Consider the following 26,672-nt stretch of genomic DNA (forward strand, 5'->3'; position numbering starts at 1 on the left):
GTTGCAGTTGGTTCACGTGTTGCTCAGCTTTTGAGACTCAACTGTGTTGGCAAATACATAAGGTAATAAGCTTTCGATCTGTTCCAGTTAATGTAGTAAGCGATGGTGTTCTCCCTATAAAATGAATCTTATCAGCCCTGGATCAACAGTTGCCTCGTTCTGGATGCAGCCTTCATCAGTTTTGCGCTTGGCGGAAGCTGTGATTTTCTTTCGGGAATGCTTTAATGCTAACGAGCAAGTCTGACGGAAAAGCGACGCTAAAAACATTCACTGTTGTCAATTTATGTTTAATATATTCATGTTTATCGAACCGATCAATAGTGGCTAAATCGGATTCAACGTCGTTCAGTTTGTGACCAACAGTCCTTCATTTTTCTCTTCCTGGCATTTTCTGCCGTATTAATCGCGAATTCAGAAGTTGTTTTGCAGAAGATATTGACACCTTGTTATATTTCCTTCAATTTTATGAAGCATGAATACAATCCAAATTATCGGGAAATGTCATTTTTAGTATATTCAGACTAACATGCTCCCATTGCCTCAGTTTTCCTAGAAAGGAAACTCTTGAATACATGAAAAGGCTGACGAAAGAATAATTTCTACGAAACAAAATACATGGGCAAGCTAGTGAATGTTCACATCTCTTGTATTAACTGAAGTTTATTTTTATGCCTACAAGATTATACGCTATTAGACATTCTTGAATAGATGATAGGACATCTTACATTGTCCTGAAGCTCTTTTGTCAGTTCCTGTCAAGCTTTTGTTGACTATCTCGTGCAAGATATATTAGGACTGTAACTCCAAACACATTATCCCCACCTTATTTTACGTAAGTTCTGTAACTAAGAACTTCCGCGAAAACGTGGTCTGGTTTCTTGAGGAAGCAGCTTCGCTGCATGAAAGGGATGTTCACGTGTTTTGGCATCCATTATGCCTTTTTTTTAGTGTATTTTCTTAGAATGACTGCCAGAGGTTGGAACTTTACGCGGTTCTTGGTCCCTGCCCGGAATATCCATGGTGGTAGGTGTTTGTTTGGACGTGTGGAAAGGCGGAAAGTTCGTCTTCGTAGTATGTGCCTACTTTTCAATGAAAGTTCACGTTCGCCACTTCCTGTTCAACTCTCGTTTAAGTTCCGTCGTCGAAGTACGAAAATCCTGTTCACCCGTAGGATTCACGTGTAAGACTCTTCGCGCTCTTGACCTAGCGGTGTGTCCGCTTCCGGCAGTGTAGCAAACTCAGTTTCGAAGATATCATTAAAATTACGCAACCCATTTTCAAACTGGCGAGACAAGTTGAGAATGTATGGCGATAACAGTACCGATAAAAGTCATGTAATTACATTCTGTTCAGTGGCGGATCAAGAAACTCCTCTCGTGAGGGCTCGGTGCCCTCCCTTTTTTAGCTGTGTGTGTAGGTTTATCAAAAGTTTCTTGTTAGTTTTGACCCCATCTTCAGATAATCACTTAATTTTACTTGTCAGGGGAAGAATGATGGCTTACTTTAAGACGTCAAGCGAGAGGACGATTGCCTTATGTCGATCTCTGGTGGATTTTTTTTCCGAGAATGTCCCCTCATGAAGCGGCTCTGGGACTCACCCAGCCGTCAGCAATGGGTACCTGCTTGTAGCTCGGCGGGGAGGGAGGGAGACGACCGGAGATTGAGGCTGGTCACATCCTTCCTCCTATGGCCAGATCAAGAATGTATGGGGTCCTACCTCCAGGCTGGTATTTGTAATGGATGCCGCCACCCCCTTTTTCTCGTTGCAAGTTGTAATCTCTGGGGAGCCATACTATATACAAACTCCCTTAGCTTCGAAAGAAGTTACTGAAATTTCCCTCCTATTGGATATTTTCCAAATACCACTCTGCCTTCCTGGCAGGGTTCAAAAAACAAGGGATAACTTTACATTTTACCGTTTATTAGGTGTCTTAGAAAGAGATAATGGGTTAATTTTAGACACCGAAGGGGGTCAATCGCTATTTTCAATATAGTAAAAACCCAATAAAAATTACTATTATTGCTTCTCAATATATTGTTTTAGATGTCTAGAAGGACAATAGCCCCCTCTACCCTTAATTTGCCTGTAATTAATTCCAATTGTCAGAAAAGGGAAGATAGATAAAGAAAATTGCTAATTGGTTCGAGCTGTTGATACTGGTTAGGTAGCACATGGAAAAGAGAGCGCTGAAGGAGTGCGAGCTCCTAAGAGTTGACGTGAGGAAAATTTTCTGTTGTGACAATGGACAAGTCTAATTAGATATTGTTTCATTGTTATGACACTTTGTGAACTCCCAACTTCTAGACTGGAGTCAAGTTTTTGTTCATACTCAAGCTACCTCGCCCTCGGTGACGGAGCATGTTCACTGCTGTACTCAGGAAGACGCTATCAATAGAAAAGTGACAAAATGCGTACCTTTCCAATAGTTTCTGTGGCATTGGTACAACAGTGAAAAAATATGTGAATTCATAAGTGATCGAACTCGTGACCTTCGCATCTCAGTTCCCATAAGAGTTCAAGGTCACTTATTTGAGAATGATACGAAATGGGGTAGCCTTACTGAAAAGGACGAATCGGAATTTGTTCCACTTGCCGTGTCATTGGATGATATACCATGTCCAATCGTAGAGCACGTTTCCCACCAACCTCCGCGCATAAAGTGGTTTCCATTGCAAGGTCTGCCTTCCCGATCCTCTTCAAACGCTGCAGGTTCCTGAGTAAGTGTCCTTGCAATATCTGGGACAGTGTATAAATGTTTGCGGATTCGCTTTATGTAATGTTCGGTGTCTGCAAAGGTCTTGCAAATAAAGACTACCCCATCATGAGGCTTTCGTGGCAATTAATTCTGGGGATTGACTTCAATGTAGGGAACAGATGTAGACACACCGTGAATGAAACGTCGTTTAAATAATCGAGGTGAGAACGAGGCGAAATATTTGAAGACGTGTCGATACTCGAACGAAACAGGCCTCTATAAGATTGATACAAGACCGAGACTGACATGATGATTGAAATATTTACTTAAACTCCCGTATTATTTAATACTTGGGCCTTATCTTTTATTTATTGTAATCATAAAATTATTCCATCAATGGCAACTGTGTGTGTGTGATCATGTGCAGCGTTGTTTCATACATACAAGATAAAAATTAAGTTTTTAGAGGTTTAATATTGTCGAAACAGGGCACGTAACAGAAAAAAGCGTTACTAAGAAAACTTGTAGTGGTATACTAATATCTCAGTAACCATTATGACGTAACCAATAATTTTTATTCTGCACCAGTTCGAGCACTTCACCGATGGGGTAGTCACGCTGTTGCCTCCTAACCAAGGGGTTCCAGCGTCGATCCCCGGTGGAGGGACAGTGGTCTGAATCCCACACTAAACTGTAGGTCCGGTCAAGAATAGCCCAACTGAGGATAAAGGGGATTTAAAACAAAGTTTGACAACAAGTTCGATTTGGTTTTAAAACCTCAAGCTAATTAAAATTAAGTGAATAACGTCTCGTGTACCTTCGAAAACAATTATATATATTAAAAACTAATCATCGTATTTGAATATTGGACTTGACCACTTTCTTTATTAATTGTGCTCTGTTGTCAATCCTCGTTCCGAAAAGGTTCCGATACTTGAAATGTAGTGTTTGTGTCAGGAAGACACTCACATCACTGCATGTTAAATAGAGTTTATATCCAAGGTTAACCAGCGCAAATTTACCATGTTGCTTACACGGAATCACTATCTCTTGCACTTGCAAGCAGTGGAAAGTTTCCTGGCCTGTTGCGAAGAAGTGTGAGTCTGCCAATACTCCAGAGCTCGACCACACATAATTTTCCTGTTTGCACAATGATTTCCCAATGAGACGTCAATCATGAGCGATTCTACTGCTTCCATTTCCCACAAGGGAAAAATGGGAGCGATGATTGACGTCATTCACGCGTCTTTCTATGTAATTCTAGATTACGGTCTAAACTGGAGGGAAGTGATGATATCATTTGTAAATACCGTGCAAAGATTGAATTGGAAGGTTAGGATGGGTGGTATAATGTGGGGATTTTGATATTACAAAGCGGTATAAGCCGAAAACTCCAAATTTCAAGGCTTTAAGCTCAATTTGATTGAAGTAACTTTGCTAATTCATGTATGCTGGGTAAAAGCAACCAAATGTAAAGCTGTAAGTCTAGTAATGTTACATTATTATAATTTGATTGATTGATTTATTTTACTTCGCTTTTCTGCCACATCGCGAAGATGAGGATGAGTGGTGATATGGAAAGCCCCTGCAGAATTTTTTTCTCAGAGGGGCAACATTGGAGAAAACGTGGAGTGATGCTTTTCCACGGTTAAAAAAATTCTCAAAGAATCTCGACCACTAATATAATTTGCATAGGCTCTTAATCTGTTGTCTTTCAAGGCATCCCTCATCCATATTTTTACGCTGTAATTTCACCCTTCGAAATATATGAAACCTTTCCAGATATCCGAGGAAGACTCCCTGGTTCCCCTCTGGGGACGCCCTTGCTGCTATGATGGAATTGATGAAGGGACACTCAAAAAGAACACCCATGGCCAGGCCGGAATCCAAACCAGGAACTCCTGGAGTCGGACTTCACTTTGCTAGCTATTCCGCCACGAAGGTTGGCAATATATTTCGATGATTAACTACATTTAGTTATATATGTAATGCATATACAATTGACATTTAGTCATGAAATTGTTTAAGGAAGGATATATTTGTTTTGTGAAAGCGTTTCATTTTAGTGGATAATTTTCTCACAAGTGATATCTCACCACGGAAGGGTTTGGATTCGAGTGCTAAGTTGCGTATGTCTTGTTCCGGTCAATCATTATTCATCCTCATCCTGTGTCGTTAAAAACAGCAGTACAATGTAAAAATAGCAGAATGACAACCAGAAAATAGTTTCCTTATGTTATCCCACTCTTTCTAAAAGAGGAAGGATGTCTAGACAATGTTTCTAAATGTCGGTCCTCCAACCAATACCGAACCCTGGCTTTATTAGATCCAGTGGCTGACAACTAGTTTAAACATATTTTATGTATCAACAAGCCTAGACATAAACGAACTATTATTTATGATTACGCAATAATTTATTTAGTAATACTTAATTTCAAGAGCAGATATTAATTAATGGGGCATTCCAGCGTTACGTGTGACATTTCACAAAGTCTAAGGTTCGAGATATGAGATTGGATTAAAGTATTCATAATGAACTGATTTCATAGAATTATGAAGTTACTTTGTGCTGTATGCCAACAAATGAAAATAGAATTGAATATGATGACATACCTTGGATGCATAAAAAGCATGAACGAGAATGTGTTACGTGTGTGACGCTTTAAAAATGTAGCAAAGTTTGACTTTATTTGTTTGTGAAGCATATAGGCTATAGATGCTAATATTTTTTGTTTGTGAAATATGCAAATTATATGCATTAAATAATTTAAAGATAACAAACATTTAAACCTTAATGCAATTAAAAACATTAATTGTTTTCAGATTAATTCATTTTGTTATTTGCATACGGGTGTAACCCTTCCACGTACTACACCTGGACTGCATTTTGCAGTCTAACGAGGTTCTGGCCTCTGAACCTAGTATAATCCTCTACGGGACTTGGGGAAGAAAGAGGACAAATATTTTATAGTGATGTAGTCACATTTATACGAGTATGTATCACCCGAGTTTTTTGTAAAGCACATTTATTCTATGCTTAATTACCACTTTTTCTTGCACGGGCGATATTTGCCCTCTTGTCTCCTATCTGGTGTTAGTATCATCTATCCGTGTCGTAAAGACCAAGCATTCATACTTGAAATTAAAGTTGGTCTCGTCTTCAGGACGAAAAGTTTTAACCGTCTGTTTTGCATATCTGTAGGAGTCTTGGATATTTATTCTGAACTCGCGTGCGGCATGAAAGGGACAGGTCAATGATAGGCAGACAATGTAGGCTAAGTTTATTCTACCCTTGGAAGCCAGAGAATTAAGTCAGTGTGGACAGTGAAGGTCACTGTGGATCTTTCAAATAAACGCAGTTGGCAACGAAGAGCTTTGGTCGTCATTAATGTTATGCAAGTACCAGGATCTGGAATGAAGGAGGGCAGGGGGTGCAATGCTTATTTCATCAAAGAAAGACAGCCATTTATATTTTAAAAATCTTATACACAGCAATTCGGCGTATTGTTTTTGTTATTATTTATATTATTTCTTGTTTGCCGCAAGAATACACATGTATTTGCAGAACATTTTGTCCTATATATTGCAAAAATAATACGTCAATGCCTATCTATAATACTACATATATGCTAATCCCGTATAAGTTAAATGTATATTATAAAAGAAAGGATGTAATATAGACAGAAAAAGCACGAACAATATCGCAACTAATACATATGAGACTAACTACTTAAAACAACTTAAAATTGTAACAGGATGCCCGTATGTAATAGAATATCAACGCATTAGCTAATTGAAATTGCTAACTATACCCTGCGCCAGCTAACTGCGGAGCAGGGCCGCGCAAAGCGTCAGAAGAGGAGGAGGAAAATCGAGTGGTGAAAGCGCAGTGTTGCCAACCGTACGGTCCTGATCATAAATGTACGGAAATTTCATGGTATGAACAGACGTACGGTCCAGACCTTAGTTCGTACGCTAAATGTACTTGTCAAAATTATCACTTGCTGTTTTATCCCTAATATTTCCCTAAGAAGTTCTTAAACCAAGCGTACGGACCTGGAGACAAAGATACGGTCCGTTTGCCATGTTCGTTCGGTATTATCCTTTTCAAAAGTTTGCAACGCTGACAGAGCAAAGCAGGAAAAGCGGGTAACTCCAGTCGTCCATTACGCAATCCCATTTCTCTCACTGTTCATTGGTGGAGCCGTCTCGCGTCACTACTTGCGCAGAGACTTGTTCTCGTTCGCCTGGTCTACGGTTAGCTGGTACAGGGTTATACTTTTAAATTAAAATAAAGTAACAAGGTGGTAGTTTCGAACTAAGTTTTTTTGTGCACGTTATTACTATTCAGTGTCAGTAAAGTGCAATGTAAATGTTCGCCTAGTGAACATTTTTCAATTTTTCGGGTAGAAGCTTCTAGGTCGAACCACTGAATTCTCTTCACCTTGAAATATATCGGAGCGAATGGTTTCGATAATCTTGTGCTGGAATGATCAGTTGAATCGCTGCGTTGCGTTGCAGATGTCTTACAATTATTCTAGCACTTATAAACACCTATATAATCCGTATGTTACTATTGTTTATTTCATTATACTATATTCCAAACACATTATACAAGTTGGTTAACAATCTTCCCCCACACTAGATTGACTATATTTTTAATATCCGAACATAAATGTGATGTGCTGTGGTGCACAATTCAAACAATAATTCAAACAGACAGTTTATTCTTGTTCCTACTGTTTGTTCCCCTTTAATTTTTACGCTATGATCAATTGTTTTTTTACTGTAGATGTTCAGCTGCTAATTCGGGTTATTTCTTACGCCAGATATTCAATTGTACGTTCTCAGGACTATCTGTTGATGTAGATTTTATTTACAAGATATTTGTCAATGTGTTAACGGCTAATTTTCCCATTATTTCATTATGTTGTATTCTCGAACTTTTCCGATTGGTTCAGTTTGGAATATGGTAGATTGAACTCTCTCGCTTAGGAATATATTAGAGTGAAGAGTTTCAATTAACTTGGTTTGGACGATACCAGTCGACTTTATTCGCAGTGCAGTTTATCCAACGCCTTGCACGTCACAGACAAGTTCATTATAATTGATGGTCGTAACTGCCATGTTTTCGTTATCGTCTCACCGCTAAGTTAATTATGCATGCTTCCCAATTCTCTTCATTCGTTATTTTGATGCTTCCTACCTCATTAACACGTTCCCTCTAAGCACCGGCTAGAGTACGTCCAACATACGTCACGAATTCCATATCCCATCGAGTGCCAGCAATTAAGGCATGAAAGCTATTGTTGGTTATCTAATGACCGGCCCCCGTGGCAGAGTGGTTAGCACATCGCGCTACGACGCAAGGGATCCCGGGTTCGAATCCTGGCCTGGGCATGGATGTTTGTGAGTGTCCATCAATTTCATCATATCATCACTCATCCTCATCTTCGCAAATTAGCCAAAAGTGGCACAAGAAGCGAAGTAAAATAAAGCAATTCAATCAATCAATTGGTTATTTAATGCGGTGTCGAGAACGTTCGGAAGTTTTCGGACAACGAGCGGTGCTGATTAATCTTCACGAAGTTAATTAAAAAAACAAACTCCACGCAATTTGTGAACGGTAGTTCTGGTGTTGTTGCTCTACCAATAAGAGAATAACCCTCTGGCGCTGTCATCAAATTGTCCACCCTAAGAGAGCGGGAGGATGCAATTAGCTGCTTGCCGTGTAATCATGCCCCTGCGTTGCCAAAATGTGTCGCGTTCTTCAACGTATCGTCGCCACCAAGCGTTTGTCTTATCATGAAGGGGGAAACCCCGCGTACGCATATTTAACGTTGGTGAAATTTACAACAACGAAGCGAGGGAGAGTAACACAGGGGCACATGTGTCCGCGGTGACTACAAGAGAAGTAAACAAATGACTGTCCACTTTAGTTCGCGACTTGGCCGCGGTGTTTCTCTTCTCGGTACGACAGTATTTTACCCATGAATATATTGGACGTAGCTAAGCCTGAATATAACAGCTACGTTGAGTGGTATTGCTTTATTCCATGAACTATATCCTTGTACCAAAGGTACACTCACCGGCAATAAAAATGGGACACCTAGATCCTGAAATGCTCACTTCCCTTGCAGATGTTGTGTGTGTTGCCTAACTCTACAGACTTTCAATGGCAACTTGTACCACCGCCGTAGATTTAGGCAGGGAAGCGAGTATTTCAGGATCTAGGTATCCCATTTGTATTGCCGGTGAGTGTACCGGCACGGTTGCAATTTGCAACATTAACTTCGGTCTTATAGTGGGCAGAAAATGGCTGTAACATCCATAGTGTATCACAGGGAGATACAAGACGTTTTCGGTAAGGTACGTAAAGCTACCCCCTGCACATTGCAACATGCCGTTAAAAACATATGCGAGGGGGGGAGGCAGGCCCCCACACATTCAAAATGCTCCAGCCATCTTTATCCCACAGGTACCCATTGATTAAGAGGCCTGGTGAATCCCAGAGCCGCTCTATGACCCACCGGCCGGATCACCACGGCTGTCACAAAATTTTTAGAGCTCATTATAATATTGAGTGAGTGCTGTTATTCTTGAGCAGGAAGGAGGATCTCCCCTGGAAAAAAAATGTACTGAATTTCTATGAAACCACTTGTTTTGAGACAGACCATCCCCAAGACCACGAATTTTTTTTTAATAGTAGGGAGACGGGAGAACGAGAGATAATTATCTCGGTGAAACTGAAACGATGCCTAGACAGAATTTAATTTTATGTAATTTATCCAGGCATGCCAGGCGGATATCTACCTGATTATTTATAGAGAAGTCGCATCTTGCTCGTATTAATGGGAAAGCCCGTCCATTAGTGGCAGTTGTGCTGGATGGTTGCATGTATTCAGGATAATTCCGTTTTGAGAGAATTCGTATCGTCGAAACAATAAGTTAAATAAATGCCTCAATGACCCTATACATTGCGTACATGTGTGCAGTGACACACTGTGTATGCGGGTTGTAATATAATGTGTAGATTTCGAGACAAGAAGAGTGCATCCCCTGTGGCGTTATGGTAACGTCGTCGACTTGTAATCAAGGGGTCCTGGCTTCGATACCCGGTGAAGGCACACAGTGATTCGGATCCCACTTTAAACTGTAGGTCCAGTCCCGATTACCCTAACGGTGCATAAAAGTGGACTTCAAACGAAACTCAAACAAGAAGAAGACTGAAAATCGAGACGAGAAACTGCCAAGTCTAGTCTCGTCAGTGTTGGTAGTGTCTCCGTTATTTCACAACACTTTTGCAACCTTGTGTTCTGACGTCAGACGAGGAATGCCTACGAGGTTAGGTTTGGTTCTATTAGCATAAATACTGTGAAAAATTATTATTTATGCTAATAAAACTAAACCTAGCTAGCCTAACCTAACAACTTAGGCATTTAGCCTAAAATTAAAAAGTTTTCTCCCGTGACGTCAGAACACAAGGTTGCTCAAGTGTTGTGCGATAAGTGAGACCCGTGTTGGTTATGTGCTGGAATTGTGGGAAATATTGAGAAATTTATGTTTAAAAACTAGTAGTTCGAAACGATGGTGCGAATGGTTTGTGCCACCTGTGACGAGCGGATAAACGAGATGGTTAATAAGCAGGTTTGTTTCCCGTTAAAAAATGGTTTCCTAACTATAGGCCCTCAGGTTGTCAGGTTCTCTTGAAATGCAGGACCTTACTCTTCTTCTCTTGGTTGTAAATCTCCTGTTTGACCTTTGTGGCATACTTACACAAGGCTTCCGCGAGGAATGTCAATAACTGGCGGTTAGATGCAGGGAGGGGCATCGTTCTTATCAAGGAACTACTTCAGGTAGTTGCACCCACCACCGCTATTGGTTTTGCTAGCAACGAGAATCTCGAGGAAGAAGTATCCCTACTTTGACTTTTTTTTTTGTCCCCAGCAGATAACAGGAATTGAGGCTATTTCGTGTTCTATCTCTCTTGGCGCGTTTCTTGTAGGACTTTTTCAAGTCGGAGAGGTCACCTCATCCCCTCCTCTGCTCGGAGCAAGTGCTGACAACGCTGTTTGCCTGGCCGTGACAGATAACGGCCGGATATGTCAGCTAGTTTCTGTTTGATGTGGCTTTTCCAAAGTTCCCGGCGGGCGGAGTTGGTTTCTCGGAAACGAAGCTGAGGTGATATCCTATTTGTGCGCGAACTTGACTCTGAAGTGCATTCGCATCAAGTGCGAGATGCTTATGTCAGCTTAAGTATGCTTCAGATGATTGGTTTCCTAGCACCGTTTTTAGAAACCTTTAAAGAAATGTGATACCTATTGTTGGTTGAAGCAGCAAAATTATGAAGCTCTAACGTTGGGGTAAGTAGAGCTAAATTATTTTCATAAAGTCCCTGGTTTATTTCTACCAGGCCAGCGAGCGAACCTACTGTACTGATCACATCCCCTACTGGCGACTGACCTGCATAGCTCCATCTGCCCAACAATCGTCTTCGGGGATGTGTGCCTCCATATGTGTCAACAACCTCAATTGCGAAGTAAAGCTGTAGGGGTAACATCACTCTCCCGTTCCCACGTTGCCAAGCGTATGTGTGTTTTTGTCAGTTGTTTTAGCTTGTTTGTACAGTGTTTTGTGTACTATTTTCCCGTGCTTTGTGTACAATTGTACAACTTTTATCTACTAACGACGCTGATCTCTCTCTACCCCGTTTTACAGTACGTTTGGCAACATGAAGTGTATCCGGCGCTCACTTATTTGCTCCCGCCAGCAACGTTCAGGTGCCTCGTGACACGAAAATGCCCGATGTAAGTCGAAGAGAATTCAACTGATCGCTGATTCGTTGTTTCCCAGACACCAGCTGGAAATGCGAGCAGTATATCTCTATAAAGCATTGGCTTGAGACAGGCCCGTACCCAAGGGGGGGGGGGGGCATGGCACCCCCTCGAGCCATAAAAAAATTCAATTTGAAAGTATAAAAACCTACAAAAATTACGTTGATGGTTTTTCAAATTTTGCATGAATTTCTATTTTGTCCTTGCACAAATGAATAGGTTGTTTCTAGGCAAAGACAGGCTCTAGAAGTCTGCAGTCTGCAATATTGGGCTATTTTAGTTCTATAACCATTGATACAAGGCTATCAGACGTTCTGATTTAGTCGGGACAGTTCATTCGTTTTAATTCATGTCCCGACCTTTTCGCCTCGGTTCGGTCACAAATGTTTCACATAAATAAAATAGAGGGGAATGTTCTATACTCTTAACATTATGGAAGAAAGGTTCCTCAATGACTGCAATACAAAACCAACCATATAAGGGGCATTGGCTCTCCACCCGCACCGAATGACAATGGCAACCATAAATCTGTGCTGCTTGGTTGCATATATACAAGATAGAAGTTGCTGTTTTTGAGGACTCGTATCCTGCAAATGATGCCTCAGTGAGAAAACCTAAGAAAGGTTGCTCGTTCTATGAAAGTTATCGGCGATGCACGGCAGCACACTATGTATACTTCCTCCAAAAGTCTTCATATGCACTTTTTTTTGTACTTTACGTTTTTTTTTTAACCACCCGTCAAGATGTAATTATACGGTTGAATGACGAGAAATAGATGAAAAAACAAACACGATTAAATTAAACAAACGTCAAGGATTCGTACCCTACGCTAACCACTCCGCCACTGAAGCCGACACTTTTCCACACACAAAAAAAGTAATCGTTTTAGACTTGCATCCGTGTGGGAGGTTCTCGAGTGTATCCCGTTAATCACCACTTTATCCCCATCGTCGCGATTACCCAGAAAAGCAACGTAAAACAATAAAATTATAATTCTTGCGAAGAAGTGTTGTGGAAACACTGGCGAACTTAGGGGAAGGGAAGGAGCAACATTGCCCCCACAATAATCCATAAAAATATATTTGTAAGATATTGATGTGTTATGCAACATGGCCCCCTCCAACAACTCGGTGGAAATATATTTCTTTCTACAATATCCAATCCTGGAAGTCTTTATCAAGTCGGTACTAACAATTTGCATCTGCAATTCGACCTTGAGGTAGCATTCGCCAATGTACAATTTCGATAACAAAGGCAGACCGTTATGCTTACGTGTGTCTCCTCCCCTCCCCCCACGTCTTTCAAGAAAATTTTGAGAATCCTTTTCCTCGCGCAAAAGAGTTGAGAATTTAGCATCATTAGACGTTGTGGAAGGGTCACGTGCTTGTGTTGACGAAGGGAAATATGTAAATCATCGACGTAAGCGAACGAGTCTGCTGTTTACTCAAGGAACCTATCTCTCTTTCGCTACTGCCTGTCCGTCCAGTTGTGCTTTGCCATGTCTGTTTGTAGAGCTGGTTAGTGGAAACTTTGGCACAGAATACTTGCTTGTTCCAGTTATCGCAACACCTGTTCTGATACAGACTTGTAGATGTTACTGGTAGGACTTTATCGATAAGAATGGGCGTGCGACTTTCACAGAACGTAAGTATACTTCGACAGTTGAACACTATTGTGCAAGGGGTTCAGTGTTGCCAATCTGAAAGGCATATCCCCAGTGTACGTTTTCTCTTTCTTCACACAGAACGCCATTCAGAGAAGCGAGTTTCAGGCTCTACGTGTGTATTTTTGTTTAGGATGACTGTACATTGTTAATCTAATTTAATTTATTCAATCAACATGATTTCTTAAATATTATTATTTTTCTTATAGACGAACTTACAGTGAAATATTAAGGTTTAATTGATTGTGATTGAATATTTGATAATTTGTTGGATTGTTTAACACAGGACGTTACAATTATTTTTATTGATTTTCTTTATTTTACTTCACTTTTTGTGCCACTTTTGGCTAAATTGCGAAGATGGGGATGAGTGATGATATGATGAAATTGATGAATAGACACTCACAAACATCCATGCCCAAGCCGAGATTCGAACCCGCGACCCCGTGCGTCGTAGCGCGAAGTGCTAACCACTCAGCCACGAGGGCCGGCATAGGACGTTACAAGTTTTGGCGTGTTAACATTTCGTTGATTATAGGTATATTGTCCCAAATATCGTTTGGAGATATTTCTAAAAAATATATCTAAGATATCGCTTTTATTTTATACACCAAAGACGGAATATGTCTCTTTTTTAAAAAAATGCCGATTTTTTGTTTGTTTTTTACATCGTCCTGTATTAATTGACGATTTCTTGATCATTTTAGAAAACTACTTCTTTTAATTGACCATTTCTTGTTAATTTTTGACATCGTCCTGTATTAATTTACGATTTCTTGATCTTTTTAGACATCTTGTATTAATTGACTATTTCTTGTTAATTTTAGATATCGTCCTGTCTTAATTGACCATATCGTGATCATTTTAGACATCGTCTTGTATTAATTGACCATTTCTTGTTAATTTTACCAAAGTAAAAAGTACCAAGAGGGAGGGATTTGGGGTTCTAACTTTCCCGCGAAATATCTTCGTAACAGTACAATTTGCATTCATTTTCCCAATGTTCTCGATTTCTTGTCGGCAGATGGAGTAGATTTGTTACGTAGACAACTGAGGGTACCGACAGCCGTGCTGGGGATGAAAATCTGAAACTATATGCCTACTAAAGATGTAAGAATAAAACTTAGCTCGTAGCTTTCGTATAAATTAAGTGACCCGTACTATGATTTTGACCTGCTAGTGAAGGAGAAAGTGTACCCATACATTTCAAGTCTATATCACTAGAGATATGGGAACTCGAAATTTCGGTACCGGAAGGAGAAAACATTTCCTGTCCCGAACCTGAATAACACTTTCTCTCTGAATGAGAATGTGTGTCGACTTCTCGTACGTTTCTGATCTGAAGACCCGAAAGTTTCGTCTTGCTAAGGCCTCCCCAATTACCCACGCCACGCGTGCGTCACTCAACCTGCTGGACGCGCGCCAGAGGAGGGGCTTCAAAATAGTAGCCCCTCTTGCTCGACGGAAGAAGAAGACTTAGCGGCGACGTGACCTTTGGAGAGGCAGAGAGGAAAGTGGTGATACTTTAGAATGACGATAATGTGTGTGGCGAGTGGTTGAAAGTGTTCGCGAAAACTGAGCAATGCCGGAACTGATAAAGCGGATAAAAAGAGATTGATTGGGGATACTGGCTAACAAGGAACTGCTTGCTGAATGGAAAGGGTACAATATACTTTGTCCCGGATATCTTTGGAGCAAGGAGGGTAAAATAAACAATTGAACAAACACAGCGAGACAATCAGATCTTAAACATAATACGACCCTAGGATTTCGTAGCGCGTTACGCTAAACACTCCGCTATCCAGTATGTCGATGGCTGCAGTATTCGTCAGCGGCGGCAGATGGTTCTTAATTAGAAGAGCTAATAGGAAAGAATGAGATAATAGAGAATAGAAAATTTATACTCTATCCCCGCAATCTGTGGGGCAGGGCCGCGCATAACGGAAGAGAAGGGTTGGATCGAGTGGGCAGAGCGAAGCAGTACACGCTGGTGCGAAGGCTGGTAACCGCAGTTGGTTTTAACCCTCCACGCAATCTTGTTTTAATTCGCATACTTCAGAGATTCCCCGGACAGAGTATATGAGAAATGATTAACTTGGTATGCTCGAAGGAAGATGTCAGCTGATACGTAGATATGTTATATTCACTGGATCCTACGTTGATATGAAGGCACAAGATCGGAGATTGCAGTGTAATGCCTGTCCCTCGGTCAATCAGCACGTAAATTCATTAAAAGTTGTCGAAGGGAAAACAAATCCAAACAAACAAGAGAATAAGTTCAGAATAGTTAATTTATTTAATGAGGAAGTGAACTTTATACATTGACACACTTAGTTTTTTTTGAGAATGGTCTCTCTTGATAACTAACGAGCACTGTACAAATATGTTTTGTCATTAATACAAAGTTTCGCAGTCTTCCGCGTGTCGGCAAGGGCAATTATAACCATCCCTATTACAGGGGGGGGGGGTGTCTATTTATTCTTCCCTTCTCCCTTTTATTGGTTTCTCTCTTGTTTTCTTTTCCTTTATCCTCTTTCCAACTTTCCTTCCTCTGTTCTCATTCTTAGTATATCTTCGTTCGTGCTTCCTCCTCCTCTTCTTTTAATTGTGACTAAAATTTCCTTTTGTTTTCGCTATCCTCTTCTTGTCTTATCCTATCGGTTTTCTGTTATTTTTCCATGTCTCTCTCTTCTACATTTCTCTCCCTTACGTCTTTATCTTACCTTTCCCTTGCCTCACATCTTCATCTCTTTCTTTTCAATTTCTCTGTCTCGTTTCTATATTTTCTCAGTCGTTTGTACTTCTTCCTTCCTTTATCTCTTTTCCTTTCTGTCTCACTTCCTTATCTTTCTGTCTCCCTGATATATATTTCTTCCAATATCTCTCTCCCTCTCTTGCTTTTATTCATGTTATGCATTTTCCCCCTTTCTCTGTCTGCCTCTCTTTTTGCTTTTCTTTCTCTTTGTCTCTCTCGCATCTTAAATTTATATTTTTCTTATCTGCAACTTCTTTCACACTTATATTCTCCCCTAAAGCGTTTCTTTATGTATGATGACGTAAACATTTCGTCATTGAACCTCTTAGGAAAGCTTTCTGCAGGATCCTTCCAGTTATTCACAGTATTCAGAGTTGATAACTTTTGTAGTGCATCTTGTCGTGCTTCTGTCAAATCTTCACCGCACTTTTGCCTGCAGTTCGTACATTTTTAGTATCCAACAGTCCGATCACGTAAAATCGGGAGTTATTTTATTTTATTTATTTATTCATTTATTTAATAGAAGATTCCAAATACAGCGTTAGCCATTTTACATTGGAACGTTTTTATAGAACATAAGGACAAAAAATAATAACATAATACATCAAAAATAATAACATAAAAAAAATACATGTGGTTAAGAGACTTACATATTTTTAGCTAACTTTCTTCTAAAACGGTCCAGATTTTCAAAAATGTCTATTTGGCTTCCTAGATTATTATATTCACTGGGCAGTCTATGGAACAGAGAGCGCTGGATGAGGCACAATCTCGGCTTCCGAGAAGCAAAAAGTTGAGTGTTTCTTTGTTGAGCGGGCAGGCACACGAAAGTGAATTTCCTGAAGAAGGCGGTCACTTCTGATGTTGCCATTCACTATTTTATGTAGAAATATATGGTCAGCCTGTCTATGTCTCTCTTGTGGAGTTTGAATATTTAACATTTGCAGGAGGATGGACTTTTGCAAGTGTTTTGTGGACGGAATTCGGTGTCGAACAATGGCCAGGAAGAAATTTAGGACGGAATTTAGTCTATCTGAATTTGAGGGGCATGCTATAGACCAGATCGGAGAACAGTATTCAATTTTAGGTGACACAAAAGATTTGTAAAAGGTGCCGAGGGCAGTCAAGTTGTTTATTTCCGCGAAACGATAGAGAAGACCCAACATACGCATTGAACCCCTTGTGACTGTAGAGATGTGCTCAGAAAAGGAATGTTTCTCGTCAAATATGACGCCCAGGTCCTTTTGTGCGGCAACTCTTTGAACACAATTATTTCTTATGAAATATTTAGTATTGAATGTGTTTTTTCTTTAAGGAGAAGGTCATCATGGTACATTTTTGAGGGTTGAGTTTTAAGTTCCATAATTCACACCACTTTATTAGAGAATCTAAATTCTTTTGCAGAAGTGTCATGTCACTGAAATTGGAGATTTTACTATATATTTTGCAATCGTCAGCGAACAAGAGAAGGTTCTTGCATGAATCGGAAAGATATTCTGGAAGATCATCAAGGTACAGGATGAAGAGAATAGGTCCGAGAACACTGCCTTGAGGTACACCAGAAGATACAGCTTGATAAGAAGAAGACATTCCGGAAAGAACAACTTTTTGTTGTCTGTTTTGGAGGTAGTGCTTGAGCAGAGAGAGATGCTGTAAACTGTAGATGAGAGTCATGCGTCTGCCAAGCGGACACTTCAGAGCATTTCCTCCTGCCGTCTTCTCTTTCCTAAGAATTCTCCGTAATGCCCGAGCTGCTTTCGCATGTAACAATGATTTAGCCTTTATGCTCAAGGTTAAGTTTGGATGATCCGTTTTCAAGGACTTCAGGGTTTCCCTATGTGTTTTCCCCGTTCCTCGCTTCTCCCTCTTTCCAAAATGAGAAGAACGGACGAGAAACCGAGCGGAAATTTGAATTTATGGCTCAGCATTTGTCAATTAGAAGCCGGCAGCCAGTATCAGATTACAAGAGACTGTCGTTGAGGTCCTTCACAGAGACTCGATAGAGCAAGCTGTGCTAATGCCATTTCCATGTCCATATCAGTTCTTGTGTTGCTGTATTAGTAATCGAACTCGTGACCCTAAGCCGCAGCCGGACCTTGAACCAATGGCGGATTAACGTCCTTATCTTGCGGGGACGGGTGATCTTTTCTTCTTAGTTCTCGCCCACTACGTTCCATGAAGGTTTATTGTTAGTTTTAAGATATTTACAGAAGTAATGGCTTAATATTTCCATGTTAACAAGGGTGAGGCGCGATTGTTATTCTTTATTTTGTTAAATAGCGATTTATTGTTAATTTTGATTATCACGATTTATCGTTAGTTTTGCGTGTCTCTGAGAGGGGGGGGGGCGATCGCCCCTCTGTATTCCCCCTTAATCCGCCCGTTCATTGAATCCAGAAACGATATACACGTAGCGCTGATTACTTTATTGCTATTATTAACAATTGTAACAAAATATCATAATGCAAGAAAAACTACATAATAAATTACACATTTCCGCACAAATTCACAGAGTTAATCTCTTCTGTATTTTTTTTTTTTTTTTGCACGAAACTAATCCGTTTCGCAATATATGATATATGAATTATTCATTTCTTTGTTTTTCACAAAATGTATAATGGCCGCACGATGTTCGTAATTTTCCATTCCACTGCACCTACGCTTTCACACATCAACATTGCTACTGTTCTCCAACCACCTTAGGCTTTTTTTCCCCAACGAAACGAGGGAGAAGAGTTAGTGTGGCAACACGGGGACACTCAGGCACAAGGGAAGGGTAAGCGAGAGGAGAAAACAAATGACGGTCCACTTTAGTTCGTGACTTTTTCCGGGGCTCTTCTCACCTTCTATGAGCTTTAATGAAGGTTCCTTGGTTCGATCCTTAATGGGGGAACATTTCACAGGGGTTCGGATCTCTCTTTTGTGACCTAATTTGGGTTTGTGTCTGTGAACAGTCTGCAGATAACCTTCTGCGAAAAGTGTTCCTGAATGTGAAGGAATTGCTGTATCGTGTACCGTGCGCCCTGCACCCTATTCCCGGTCCAGGACCAGCACTCGAAACAAAAAGCAGGAAGAATGCGCCGTAGAACAGGCATGGATGCCAGATTAAGAAACGGTGTCTTATCAAGCTAATTAGAAAAAAAGTTCAGAGACGACACGAAACGAGGACGAATGAAACCAGAAGCACTATTTTTAAGAGCTTGACAGACGTTTCTGGCACTCGCTTCAAGGCTCGGGCAGACTGCTCTTTCGCTACAAAAAATTGCAACGCGGAGATGTCAATCTTTGTCAGTGGCGTCCCTACCGGCTCTCTTCCCACCCTAATAGCTTCCAAAATAGGTTATATTTAAATAGAAAATTAGTCAAAGTTTGTTCTGAAGTCCAGTTTATCCTCGGATAGGTTAATTTCGTTGGGGTTACAGTTTAAAGTAGGATAAAAGGAATACGAACCACTGTGGAACGTGCCTCCACCAGAACCTCTTGAATTCAAATCGACAGGACTGCAACAGTGCCACTGGAGAGACACAGATGTAGCGCAATTAACTCCACTTTATGCACAGATAGGACTGGGCCTACATCTTGAAGTGAGATCCGAACCGAAATGTGCATCCACCGCGTATCTAACCCGGGACCCCTGATCACCCTGCGCCGTCGAGAAGGCTCAAAAAGAAGAGGGAGAAGGAAACATAATAGTGAAGCGGATTGAGAAACAAAAGGAAATATCGGAAATGAGAGTGATTGAGAGGAGAGGAAAATAAAGAAAAAAGAAAACATAGAAAAGCGAAACAGGAGTAGGAAGAAGAAATAGTGGAACGAGTAGAAAAAATGTAGCAAGAAGAAAAATAGTGAAACAGAAGAAAGAAAATGTAGAAAGAAGAAAATATGGTGAAACAGAAGAAGAAAGAAAATGGATGAAGATGAAAGATGGTGAAACAGGAGAAGAAAGAAAATGAAGGAAGAAGAAAAATGGTGTAACAGAAGAAGAAAGAAAATGTATTTCGAAGAAAATATGGTGAAAAACTAGTAGAGAGAAAATAAGAAAAAAAGACAGTGAACCAGTAGAACAAAGAACATGTAGGGAGAGGAGAAGACAGTGAACCAGAAGTAGAAAGAAAATGTACGAAGAAGAATAGATGAAACAGGAGAAGAAAGGACATGTAGGAAGAAGAAATGATGATGGAACAGGAGAAGAAAGATACAAAGGAAGATGGAGCAACAGGCAGAAAGAAAGAAAGGGCAAGAGGCATGCGAGAATCTTAGCATTAGTCGCCACGAAAATATACCTCAGCTGAAAATATTTCGTTCACGCTTGAGCTCCCAACCCCGAACAAATTTTTGACGACGCCACTAGTCTTAGACTCACGGGAAACAATCATGACTGAAGCCAAACTTCAGCGAATCAAAGCATCCCCACGAGAATCACTCCAAAATGTCACAGGGACGTCATAAAGATTATTTCCATGCTTGGTTAATGGTCTCACAAGAATGTAATTGCTAAATCGTCCCAGATTACGAAGCTATACAGTCGAATTGGGGGTTTATAGCTTTGTAAACTTCTCTTGTATACTATTAATCTATTGATAAGGTTTATCATTATTTGCATTACACGAAATCATAGAAGAAAATGAGTGAATATTTTGTATTTTTTCAATTAAAAAAAATCTTCACTCCGTGTCACATACTTACTCTCTTAAGAGAGAAATACAAGTTAACTCCTCCTAATGCAAACATTCACTGTCGGCGGTGTAATCAGTCTTTGCAAATTAATTTGTGATGAAGTAAACAAATTATTACTGAATCAGAGCAATATTTTTATTGCAGATGTGGATTTACTTTTTTTTAACAATAGAGAGATTCACAAATAGCTTTGATGGCGTCCTATCAGAGACGTGTTTAGAAAAAAATCGGCAAGGGGGGGGGGCACAAGTGTTCTACCCTTGCGATTCACTTTTTTCTATGCTGAGATATAAAAACAAAATTATGACCTTAAATGTAACACAACTACAACTTATAATTTAATACTAACAATTGTCGATAAAAGATAGATGCATTCCATTTATAGAATTCTACGGGAATAACTGAGTGAAAATTTATTTAGTTCGAAAAACGAAATGATGAATTTATCCATAAGAGATTGATTGATTTAGTTTATTTTACTTCGCGTGTTGTGCCTCTTGGCTAATTTGTGAAGATGGGGATGAGTGATGAAATGGATGAATGGACATTCAGAAACAACCAAGCCCGAGCGGGATTCGAACCAGGGACCCTTGGCGTCGCAGAGCGATGTGCTAACTACTTTATATATCTATATAATATAAAGGAAAGCCCCTATGCGGAACCTTCCCCCATCACACTTCATTCACTCATATATTTTCATTCATATTTCAATTTCAGGACTTTTCAGGACAGACAAACACAAACATCCATGTCCGAGCCAGGATTCGAACTCGGGAACTCTGGCGTCGTAGCGCGATGTGCTAACCACTCCGCCACAGGGGCCGACTAACCACTCGGCCACAGGGTCCGGCCTATTCATAAGAGACTTTTCCACAGTGCATGAATGTAAAATTATAACGTAGAATTGGAATGATTTTACATTTCAATGTATTTATGATTTTAAATCTGAAAGGAAGGATAGTTATGTTAATGTACGCCCAACTGGTAGATCGAATAGAACAGTCTCCTCAAAGATATAATAATTACAATAGTTCTTAATACTTCCTAGTATAATAATTATTAAAGATTGTATTAATGTAATGTCTTCGACCCAACCCCCACAATATTCCTGATTACCGCCTGTGCCATCACCGGCCTCCGCAGCGAAGTGGTAGGCGTCACGCTCTAGGTCCCAGGTACGAACCCTAGTCAAAGGCAACATTGTATTACTGTGTTTGTCTCTTCACCCATTTCATCTTCATGATCGCGGTTAACCGAAGAGATAGAAAAGCGTCGTAAAATAACCGACATAGAAAATAAGTAAGTATACTGATATACAGTAACAGCAGAGCCACTGTTAACAGTAATTACCTGCATAAACATAATACACTTTATGATTCGTTAGCAAGAAAATTGCACATTATTGCATAAGTGTTGATTATTATTATTACTTTGAAGAAATACACCATCGATTAATATTTGTTTACTGTCTAGAATTTCAATGAATTGAGTTTACTTCGATTTTAAGAAGTATTCATTGAACTCTTTTTCCCATTGTTGTACTTTTTCCTAAATTCCCTCTCTTTAAGTTTTAGGTTTCGAGTAATAAGTTAAAGCCGTTTATCTGGTGTGAAATATAGACACGATATTTAACGATGTAATATCAACACTCACCTCGCTTTGCAGACGTTAAAGAACACCAGGATTAAAATGCCATGGATTCAGTCCAAATCCCTCTGACAGAGAAGAGGGATATGGCCCAGGACCCTTGGACCCTCGCCAGAAATTCCCCTCGATCCAATCTTTTAAACCGAAGCCGTTTCCGGAAGAGAAACGTGAAATACCCCCCTCCCTTCTATTTTTGTCGAACAACGTATGTGTTTAGCGAGAAATTGTGGGTGGATATGAGTGTGAAGGATATTCTAGGAAGGAACTCTCTTCTGCAGTATATATTTTTGCTCAATGTGCGTTGTGGTTTTCTTCGAAATCGTGGACAATTCTGTCGACGTTGACCAAAAACTTGATATTATGCCTTTTCCGGGGGCCTCACTTCAGCCTAACCTACTCAATCTTTATTTGTCATATTAAAATTACCCCTTGCTATTACACACTTACGCATGTTGGTTAGGTATATCTGGTTTGGTGTACTTATCGTCGTGTTGTCACGTGGTGAAGCGAAGGGCAGAGTATAGGTTGGACGTCTCTGACTCGAGGCCCCAGACTAGGCATAATATCAAGTTTTCAGACATCGCAGAACTGTCCAGTTGATAGTCTGAACCAGTGTGTGACACATTTTTTTAAATGCGTAGAGAAAGCAATAAAACAAATTTTATGGTACTAATGTCCCTTCATCCGTGCGCTGATATTTCGGAAACTATTATAGTTATAAAAAAATTGAAATTTGGTGGACTGTTACATCTATCAAACGATAGTCCAATAGCCCAAACTGCATCGGTCCGTCTGTCTGGCCGTGAGAGGCATTACACGATCTTAAGTGACCTGTCGTTATCCTGGAGACCAACAAACGTGAAGACCAAAGATTTTCTGAACTTGAAGACCTAGCGAATACTAGTTTAACATTGTGTAAATTATTTCCATACGGCAATAAAATAGTCCAAAGTTAATCATTGAATTTTTATATTGCTACATGTGCAAAACTATACATGCTACAAATATGAAATTTGTGAACAAAAAGAAGCATGAATTTCGAACTTCTTGAGATCTACAAGGTCCGCCTATAAAGAAACCGAACTGTCAAAGAAAAGAGAACCAAACCAAATAAAAAGGTACCATATTCTGGCAACACTGCAAAGAGCTTAATCGAAACGTCCCGTCAGTGCATGTTTTCACCTGTTACAGGCAGTCGGTATCGCGGTAAGCGTGCGTCAGATGCTGGTCTTGTGCAGGCGGCGTATAAAATACGCGCACCAAGATGGAACAACGTTACAACATAAAGTTTTGTTACAAATTGGGTAAATCGTTTATAGAGACGTTACAGTTAATATGGGCAGTGTATGTTGATGCAACATTATCAAGAACCCAGGTGTATGAGTGGTACAATCGTTTCAAAGGTGGACGTGAAAGTGTCGAGGATGAACCAAGATCAGGACGCCCTTCAACGTCAAGGAATGACGACAATGTGGATAAAGTTCGGGCACTGGTGAGAGGTGATAGACGTTTAACCACGCAGCAACTGTCAGACATGCTTCATATCTACAAAGAAAGCTGTAGGTTAATTTTAACTGCGGACCTACAAATGAGGATAGTGTGTGTTCGCTTTGTGCCTCGCATTTTGACAGAACGAGAAAAATACAAAAGGAAAGAGTGCTGTGAGAATTTGGTGGCAACTGCGGACCAGGACAACAACTTCCTAAAGTGTATCGTGGGGGGAGATGAAACCTGGTGTTTACAATATGACCCCGAAACAAAAAGACAGAGTGCGCAGTGGAAAGGACAGTTCTCGTCCGTAAAGAAAAAAGCACGAGTGTCCAAATCGAAGACAAAGGTGCTGCTGATGGCATTTTTTTGATTCCCAAGGATTGGTCCATCATGAATTTGTCCCTGAAAACCAAACAATCAATCAGTGGTATTACAAGGAAGTGCTTTGTCGACTCAGAAACAGGATGAAGCGGGTTAGGAAGGGCCTCTGTGATTCTGGCCAATGTTTTCTGTTACACGATAATGCTCAGCCTCATACCGCATTGTCTGTACAACAATACCTTGCTAAGCATTCAGTGACAGTGATCAATCACCCTCCATGCTGATTTTTTCCTTTTTCCGAAGCTTAAGATGGCTATGAAAGGGCGAAGATTTGACGACGTCGCGGACATTAAATTAAATGTTACGCGTATTTTGCGAACACTTAATGTCAATGACTATCAACAGTGTTTCCAAGACCTGTACAAACGCTGGTCAAAGTGTATTGCCTCCTCTGGTGATTATTCTGAAGGTGATAAAGTCATTTGAAGGCAATTTCTTGTTTTCTTTCGGTTTTTTTATGGGCAGACCTTGTATATTCACAATTAGCCTATTTGTCTTCTTACGTCAACTGAAACCAGACGGTGTTTCAGGAACTACTATATATAGAAAGATACATTTCAGTAAATGACCTATCATATACTAGTTAATTATGATGCTTCCTATGTTTATCTGCTCTGATAGTACGCTGTAGTTTGATTGAACGTCTGCTTCCTACAAATATAGGTATTTTAACTGTGGGAGATTACATTCACAGGTAATTATATTTTCCATGCCTTCCAGTTTCATAAAGTAAATCCGCACATTTAATTGCGTTTCCAGTATACTTCCTAGTATTGACCTTCGGGTGCGGACGGGAGAGTGCGTGGGAAATGGTATGTCAAAACTCGTGCTTTTGAAGGTTTCTTCTCTATATGGATTGCGTAATTGTTCACGTTCCCAGAAAGTATAGTAAAGATTGGTCGTCCACGCAAACTTTGGCAGCACGCATCAGATGTTGTTAAGTTCACGCATTGTTGTGCTCAAGGCATCTACATTGTTTTTATCCTAGTAGACATTGTTACAAGACTTTTGCTTACTTATTGCGGCAACGCATCAATGCCAGTCTCTGTACGCTTTAAAAACCCACAGGCGGTTTTCTTTCCTCCTTCTAGTCCGTACGTTTGTGATTTATCGAAATTGAGTTAATTTTTATCTTGTAAAGATAATGTAATTTTTATACTAACAAATTAAGTAAGGGGATGATAATGTCATTTAGTTTTCGATTAAATTTTTATTTAGTTGGAAAGTCTTAGGGGCCTCCACAATATCATCTTTTCTGTACGTAAATACGTGATACATGAACCATAGCATGCGCCTTCTGAACTGAACTGGCTACAAAGCAACGAATCAGCGATCGGCCATCATCGGTTATTTTCGTGTCCCAAGGTTCCGAACGTCGCTCGCAGGTCATCCTATGTTGCCAAACGTACTCCCCTAACGCGAGGGTTTGCTAAAGAAGGTATCTTACGAGTTGACCCTGATGAGCGCGGGTGCAAATAACTGTCAAAAAATATACGCGTAAGTCTCGTATAACTCAGCAAGTGGCATATGTTTTCATTTAAAGTTGATATTGTTGTGGATATGAGAGCCAACAAAGTACAGAGGCGTAACAGACGACCTCCGTGAGAACCCCGAGGCTTTGGTGCATGGCAAGGTTGTATATACGTTCTCGAAATTGTTGATTACTACAGAAATTTAGGGATAATAACGCATATTTGGATGATTCCATTTGAAAAACAATAGTTTTTCTTGAATATATGAGTGCATTGCACCGTGCCATCAGTCTGTCTCTAAACCAAACTGTTGTGGAAGTTAACCCTGGATTCCATCCGCAAACAGCGTGCCATTATACCATTCCTCACCCATGTCAGGTTGTTTCTTCTGGATCCTGTCCGACGTACTGTCTTTTCTACTAGGCTGTAACCCTCCTTTCCAGCTCTAGATTCTATTTCGAAATTTTGAAGGACATAATTTAGATATACTGTATTTCTATACCCATCTCACAATCTCAGCTGCTTCTATTTGAGAAAACGCTCTTGGACATCATACACGCGTTAAAATAGGAAAAAAATGTTGGGAACAGTGTTCAAAGTGAGGCAGGGATGCGGAAGGTGGTGTCCCCCAGCTAGCAAATTTTTTGCAAAGCAAAACTTGGTCACTAGCATTTAAAGAGGAACATAAATTAAGAGTATTTGCAAATAAAATCATTAGAAAAACATTTGGACCTAAAATGGATGATGAGACAGGTGAGTGGAGAAGGTTACATAATTTGGAACTTCATAATATGTAGTATTCATGTCCAGATATTATTAGAATAATTAAATCAAGGAGACTTAGGTGGGCAGGCTATGTGGCACGAATGGGAGAGAAAAGAAGAGCGTACGGGATTCTTGTTGGGAAACCTGATGGTAAGAGACCTGTAGGAAGGCCAAGACGAAGATGGAGGGGGTAACGTTGAGATGGACCTAAAGGGAATCGGTAAGGATGGAAAAGATTGGATTTATCTTTCCCAGGATAGGGACAGATGGAATGCTTGTGTTGCTGCAGCC

The 26,672-nt window shown here is 40.2% G+C and overlaps 1 protein-coding gene across 8 annotated transcripts in view; it reads left to right on the forward strand.

The window, feature by feature from the left end:
- Positions 1 to 26,672, forward strand: part of LOC145984983 (uncharacterized) — a 382,735-nt gene that overhangs the window by 301,878 nt on the left and 54,185 nt on the right. The gene's annotated exons all lie outside the window — the stretch shown is intronic.

The sequence above is a fragment of the Lepisma saccharinum genome, chromosome 3, assembly GCF_977018435.1.
Source record: "Lepisma saccharinum chromosome 3, izLepSacc3.1, whole genome shotgun sequence".
Classification (NCBI taxonomy): Eukaryota; Metazoa; Arthropoda; class Insecta; order Zygentoma; family Lepismatidae; genus Lepisma; species Lepisma saccharinum.